The sequence below is a fragment of the Gouania willdenowi genome, chromosome 6, assembly GCF_900634775.1.
Source record: "Gouania willdenowi chromosome 6, fGouWil2.1, whole genome shotgun sequence".
NCBI classification, from domain to species: domain Eukaryota; kingdom Metazoa; phylum Chordata; class Actinopteri; order Blenniiformes; family Gobiesocidae; genus Gouania; species Gouania willdenowi.
The window spans coordinates 49668880-49675153 of NC_041049.1; the positions used below are offsets into that span (position 1 = coordinate 49668880).

Consider the following 6274-nt stretch of genomic DNA (forward strand, 5'->3'; position numbering starts at 1 on the left):
CACCTGATCCATCACAGACGTTGGTCCACATGTTTGTGACATGATTTCTCATCCCGCCTGTTTATGTTTTTATCTTTGTAGAGATGAGTTGGATGAGTTATTGGCTATCATGCCACCAGAGGCCTTGGAACCCGTCCCAGTTCCAAAGTAAGTGTCCTTGAGTTGTTTTAATTGTCTTTTTTCCTGAGTAACTCTAGATCAGAGTGTCTCCCTGCTCTCTCTCTCTACTACTCTCAGCTACTGTTTCCCTGCCCTGCTCACTGTTTGCATTTTGTTCCTTTAGGAAAAGAAAACACGAGAAGGATAAGGGGACGTATGTAAAGAAACCTCCCAACGCATTTATGCTGTTCTTAAAAAGCGAGAGGAAGACAGTCCAGGAAGAGCTCGGCATTAAGAACAGTGCTGCAGTCAATCGAGTTCTTTCTGAACGCGTAAGTTTGTTTGTTCCTCGATGAATGATCTGTGATCTTCACATTTTTGTCCTTGGTGTGTGTGTGTGTGTGACACTTTGTTATTGTTCATCCACAGTGGAAGTCTTTGGCAGAAGACAAAAGGCAGATCTTCCAAGCTGAAGCCCAAGTGGAAGCTCATATACACGCTCTCAGTAACCCCGGCTGGAGCAACAAAGTGAATTACGTAAGTCTACTGCGCAGAAATGTTTACCCATCAACCTTAGAGGTGATGACATCATGACTGTGGAAGTGTTTTATCAGCTGACTAGAATTGTCACGTGTCTGTTTTTAGGGGACAAAGAGTAAGAAATCACGAACTAAAGCTCCACGTCTGCCTCCACCCTCCTACTGATGGGATTGTATAACAAACATTACTAACATACTAACGGTAAGTGTCATTACTCAAAACATCACTTCATTTTATGTTGATTTTATTTCAAAATAGTTTTTCCACAAATGTGAAATCAAGTCACCAGTTACCACTGCTCCTCAGGGATGGGTTAAATGCAGAGGACAAATTCCATGTATGTAACAACATTACATGACCAATTAAAGGCGAAAGCCCCGATTTAATCTTAATCTTAATCTTAATCTTTAATCTTTAAGTTTAATCTTAATCTTTAATCTTAATCTTATAAAACAAGAATAATGTGTATCTAAACTGATGTGCAGACACAGACACACTCTGAACACAGGTTTAATCTCAGTTGTGTTTTAGTCTAAAACACGTGTCAAACTAAACTTTAGAACATCCAATTCATCCCCTTGGAAAAAAAGAAATTGATATCTCATCTTCTCCAAATATTTCAAAGAAACTCTAGTCTTTTCATGCTTAGATCACATGACAGAACTCATTTTTAATTGCAAATTGAGAATTCACAGTTTTTCTCAAACTGTGCAATTTTCATAAAATTATTTCACAAGGGTTCCCTGAATTAAATTAAAGTTTTGTCACAATATAAGAGAATAACCTGCCGGGAATAATATCCCTCACTTATGGCTTGGATATTGTCGATACCTTAATCAATACTAATGATAATCAATCAATGCTCTAAAACAAAAATGAGGTGTACCTTAATGTGATGTGCAGACACAGACACACTCTCGGAGAACAAGTTTAATCTCAGATGTGTTTAATGTCCCAGTCTAAGAGTATTGAGGTTTGCATCAGTATAACTTCATTTTGTGTCCGTGCTCTCCATAAATTGTCTGAAATGCACATATCAGCATCTAAGATGACCTTTAACAATGGGAATGACTTTAGTTCATGTTGGATTCTATCATAGAGACTCACCTAGAAACAAGCCTGCAGTAGAATCAGAAGACTCATCAGCTGTTCTCTGTTTTTTTTCCTAGCACCAAGGACAACAACGACATCGGCAGCAACAACAACAAGGGCAACGTCAGCAGCAACAACGGCGACAACAACAAAAAGGGCAGTGTCAACAGCAAATTCAGCAGCAACTACAGCATCAGCTGCAACAACAAGATCAATGTCAACAACAGTATCAGCAGCAACAAGAAGGGCAATGTCAGCAGCAACAGCAACAGAGGCAGCAGCAACAACAAGGGCATCGTCATGGCAACATCAACAGCGGCAACTGTTGTTGTTGTTGCTGCTGACGTTGTCCTTGTCGTTGCTGCTGCTATCACTTTTGATGTTGCTGCTGACATTGCCCTTGTAGTTGTTGCTGCTGATGCTGTTGCCGCTGTTGATGTTGCTGCAGACTTTGCCTTTGTTGCTGAATCAGAAGACTCACCACTTGTTCTCTATTTTTTACTAGCATCAAGGACAGCAACCACATCAGCAGCCAGAACAACAAGGGCAACGTCAACAGCGACATCAGCAGCAACTACAGCATCAGCAGCAACAAGAAGGACAACGTCAACATCAACAGGGGCAACTGTTGTTGCCCTGAATTATGGCAAGTTAGCATTAACAATTCCAATATTGTCATAAAGACATCACAAATAACAATTTTAAATTCAACTTCAGATTTCTTTTTTTTTTCCTTTTTTTTAACCATAAACGCTTATCACTTTCAGACCATGTCACATTTTGTATGTATTGGGATTTTAATTAACTGAATGAAATTAAATTTATTTATTTATCTATTTATTGCTTTGACATTTCACAATGAAATATTAATTTTCTTATTCTTGTAAGGAAGCTGTCACCTTCAAAACACATACATCACCCGCCTCACCAGAAAAGCTACCTGGATTGTGAGAGACGCTAGCCATCCCGCACATAGTCTGTTCAGCGTCCTGCCTTCTGGGAGAAGGTATAGGAGCCTCCGTGCCCGCTCCACCAGACTCACCAACAGCTTCATCCACCAAGCTGTCAGGAAGCTGAACTCTCTCCCCTCTGTCACCTCAGTCACATCCACCAGCTGAACCCCCCCCCCCCCCTCCCCCCCCACCAAAATAGCAACAAGACTGAAAATGCTGTTATTTATTACTGTTTTACTGACTGCTCTTTGTACTATCACTCTTGCACTACTACTGTATATACAGAATTTTTTTATGCTGCCAAGACCGTTTTGCCTTTGCACTATCATAACAAACTATATAGGAACTCATGCTGCTGCTCCCACCTACACACTGTATTTATATATTAGTATAAGTTTTAGTATTTGGTATTAGTAAATGTTTTATCTGTTGTAAAAATTGTATGTATACCTTTAGTATAGGAATGTCTTTTCTGTTGTGCCTGAGCACTTTATCTGTTCACCGTGGGAAGTGAGAAACGTCTTCTCGATTCCCTTGTATGTTTGTGCATGCAAAGGAATTGACAATAAAGCTGACTTTGACTTTGATCTGGTGTCATGTCACAGTTTCAACACCAGGGGTCATATATGTATGAATAATAATGCTGTTGAGTCCTTGGGCTTTATGTAGCAAATTTCAGGAATTATTAGTTGATATTGTAAACTATTAAGACATATTTAATGCATCGATTAGCCCACTGACAAGAGACTATTCAAACACTTTCTCTGGATCAGCTCATACAGTAGCCTCCACAATTAGACAGTCTTAATTTCAACTGGCCTAGGACGAAAATATTATTTAATTGTGCTTTAATAGGGTTCATTACCCGTAACTACAATATGTAGCTCCTTCGAGCACCAAATATAGAGGAAAGCTAATGGCAAAGGTAATGAGTGCCCGAAACTTCCCCGGCTTAAGATGATTGTGTTGCCAGAAAGTTGTAATAAGATAATCATTGATATTTTATGTAAAGTATAACATTACAGAATAAAAGGAAGGCAGGTTATTTGTTCGCAAATGTTAGATATCACACTGATTTTTATTTTATGTTTATTTTTTTTTGTTTTTTGTTTTTTTAAAGCCAAAGTCCATTTTGCAGTGATTCTATCTTTCATTTACTGGGTCAAACAAGCAAAACCAATTCAACAGCTAAACTTTTAACTATGGCCTCCATCCCATGCATCTTCTTATCAGATGAATGTGGTGGAAGGCTCGTGCTGCCAGGAGCACAAAAATGGTACATCCTGGACACTTTGCCAGTATTAACAATGACTTAGAACATTTTCTCCTGTCAATTTGGAATGCTTTAAAAAAATCTAGAACAATAAAAATTATGTTTACTGTATGCAAGGGAACATGGGGGGTGAAAGTAACTAGTAACTTTTACTTTAAGTACTATTTAATTGAACTACTTTTTACTTGTACTTGAGTATTTTATGTATGACTTACTTTTACTTGTACTTGAGTAAAATTGCAACCAAATAACAATACTTCTACTTGAGTAGGATACATCAGTACTCTTTACACCTCTGTCTGTCTATCTATCTATCTAACACAGTGGTCACCAACACGGTGTCCGCGGGCACCAGGTAGCCCGCATGGACCACAAGAGGAGCCCTCAGGCCTGTTCTTACTGGACCACTATTACCAATAAGCTCCATAAAAAATCTGACTTATTTGCCAGGCTTTAAGCTCACAAAGAAAAACACAGGTGATAGATGTAGTAGAGTTACTGCTGCACTTGACAATTTTGCTTGTTATAATGTTATGAGTTGCTTTTAAAAAAAAATGCAAAGTGGATTTCTGTAAAATATTAGAAAATTGTTCTATTGTACAAATGTTAAATGTTTTTACGATTAGTAGGAATAATGTTAAATGTCCTAATCCTTATATAACCACCTGGAGTCAGTAGCGCAACAGTCAAATCAAAAAGTATCTAAGTGCTCTTCCCCCAACATGGCCCACGTTTGAGGTCGATGGAAGGATGCCCGTTGAGGTGTATCGATGTTGCGTGGAGTGGAGATACCCTTCCTCGCGTTCTGGTACTGTAGAGCCAGCCTGGCTGCAGGAAGACCCTCCACTGGCTCATGCTCCTTTACCCAGGTCCTCACCTCCACTGGAAGCATCTGAAGAAGCTGCTCCAAGATGATGGTCTCGCCGATTTCCTCCTTGGAAAGCTGTTCCGGCCTGACCCAACGTCTGTAGAGCCCCTTTAGGCGATGGTAGGTCTCGGTTCGTGGATCTAAACTGCTGACGGTATGTTTCTAGTGAGATGTCAAACTTCGTCAACAGGGCTGTTCTCAGGTCTGGGTAGCAGTGGGCTCTCTCTTCGTCCATTGCAGTGTAGGCCTCCAGTGCCTTCCTGGTCAACAATGGAAGAAGTCGGCAGGCCCATTCACATTCAGGCCACTTCCAAGTCTTAGCAATGCGCTCAAAGCGCAGCAAAAAGTTTTTAATGTCCTCACCCATCTGATACTGAGGAATTTTAGGGTCTTGATAATACCTCTATTCCGAATTTGGCTGCTGAGGTCCGCTGCTGGAACCCTGCAACTGAAAGGTAACAGTCTCTGCAGCCTCAGATGGGGACCTCTGATGTTGGTGTGCCGGTGTTGGCAGGTCTAGCCTTGGGCTGCTTGCCGTCACAGTGCTAGGAGTGGCAGCAGGTGTAGGCCGGTTTGGAAGAGAAACCCTTAGGCCCCGTAGCTCTGCAATCAGGCCCTCTTCTCTCCTCTGCTGTGCAGCCATAAAGTCTCTCATCATGGTAAGCAGTTCACCTCCTCCTGTGCTGCTTGCTGTTTCTGGGACATTGGCCCCTGCTGAGGCTGATTCCTGTCTGGGCTCATTCGCTTCCTCTTCTGCTGCCGACATTACCTCCCAAGCTGGATCAGTCCATTCAGATTCCTCGTCCAGCTGCTCTCTCTGCTGTGAACGTAGTCCTGTGCGTGCTCTTTTGGACTGGATAATCTTCTTGCGACTAGCCATCCCACTTCTGACACCATTTAGTGGTATCAAACTATAAAAAAGGCAGAAGTAATGTGCCCCGTTTCCTCATCCCTACATGGGATGACTGCAGGTAAGAGCGCTTTGAATGTATGCATTTTAACAACTAGCGCTTCCAAGTGTGCACCCTTGGTTGCGCTATGACTGGGGAAGGAAGGAGAGGTTATGTTATTTAACTGTCTGCACCCAGAACCCCTGTCAGAAGGGAAAAGTTTGGAGGATGACGTGTCTGCTTTAAAGCTGTCTCTGTTCCGCGCTGCGGGGGTGTGTGTGTGTGTGTGTGTGTGTGTGTGTGTATGCTGTTGCCCGTGGTCAGTGACGGACCTGCTCCGTCACAGTCACACCACATGATATTTTGACACTTTGAATTACAGATACAGTAACTTCAGAATTGTTGTGAAAAGTCAAAGTGAACATATATACATATGGATAATTTTATTTTTAAAACAAATTAAGATACAGGTTTGTCATAGTCAATCAGTAGCTGCACACGCTAGCTACAACTTATTCATAGAAAGTACTTATTATGCATTTATGATAATTGGGTCAAA

The 6274-nt window shown here is 41.2% G+C and overlaps 1 long non-coding RNA gene across 1 annotated transcript; it reads left to right on the forward strand.

Annotated features, from left to right (window-relative positions):
- Window positions 1-119: 119 nt before the first annotated feature.
- Window positions 120-2376, forward strand: LOC114465716 (uncharacterized). Its single transcript, XR_003674335.1, has 5 exons — window positions 120-147; window positions 284-431; window positions 529-636; window positions 745-840; window positions 1809-2376. It is a non-coding gene; the product is annotated as an uncharacterized LOC114465716 (long non-coding RNA).
- Window positions 2377-6274: the final 3898 nt, after the last annotated feature.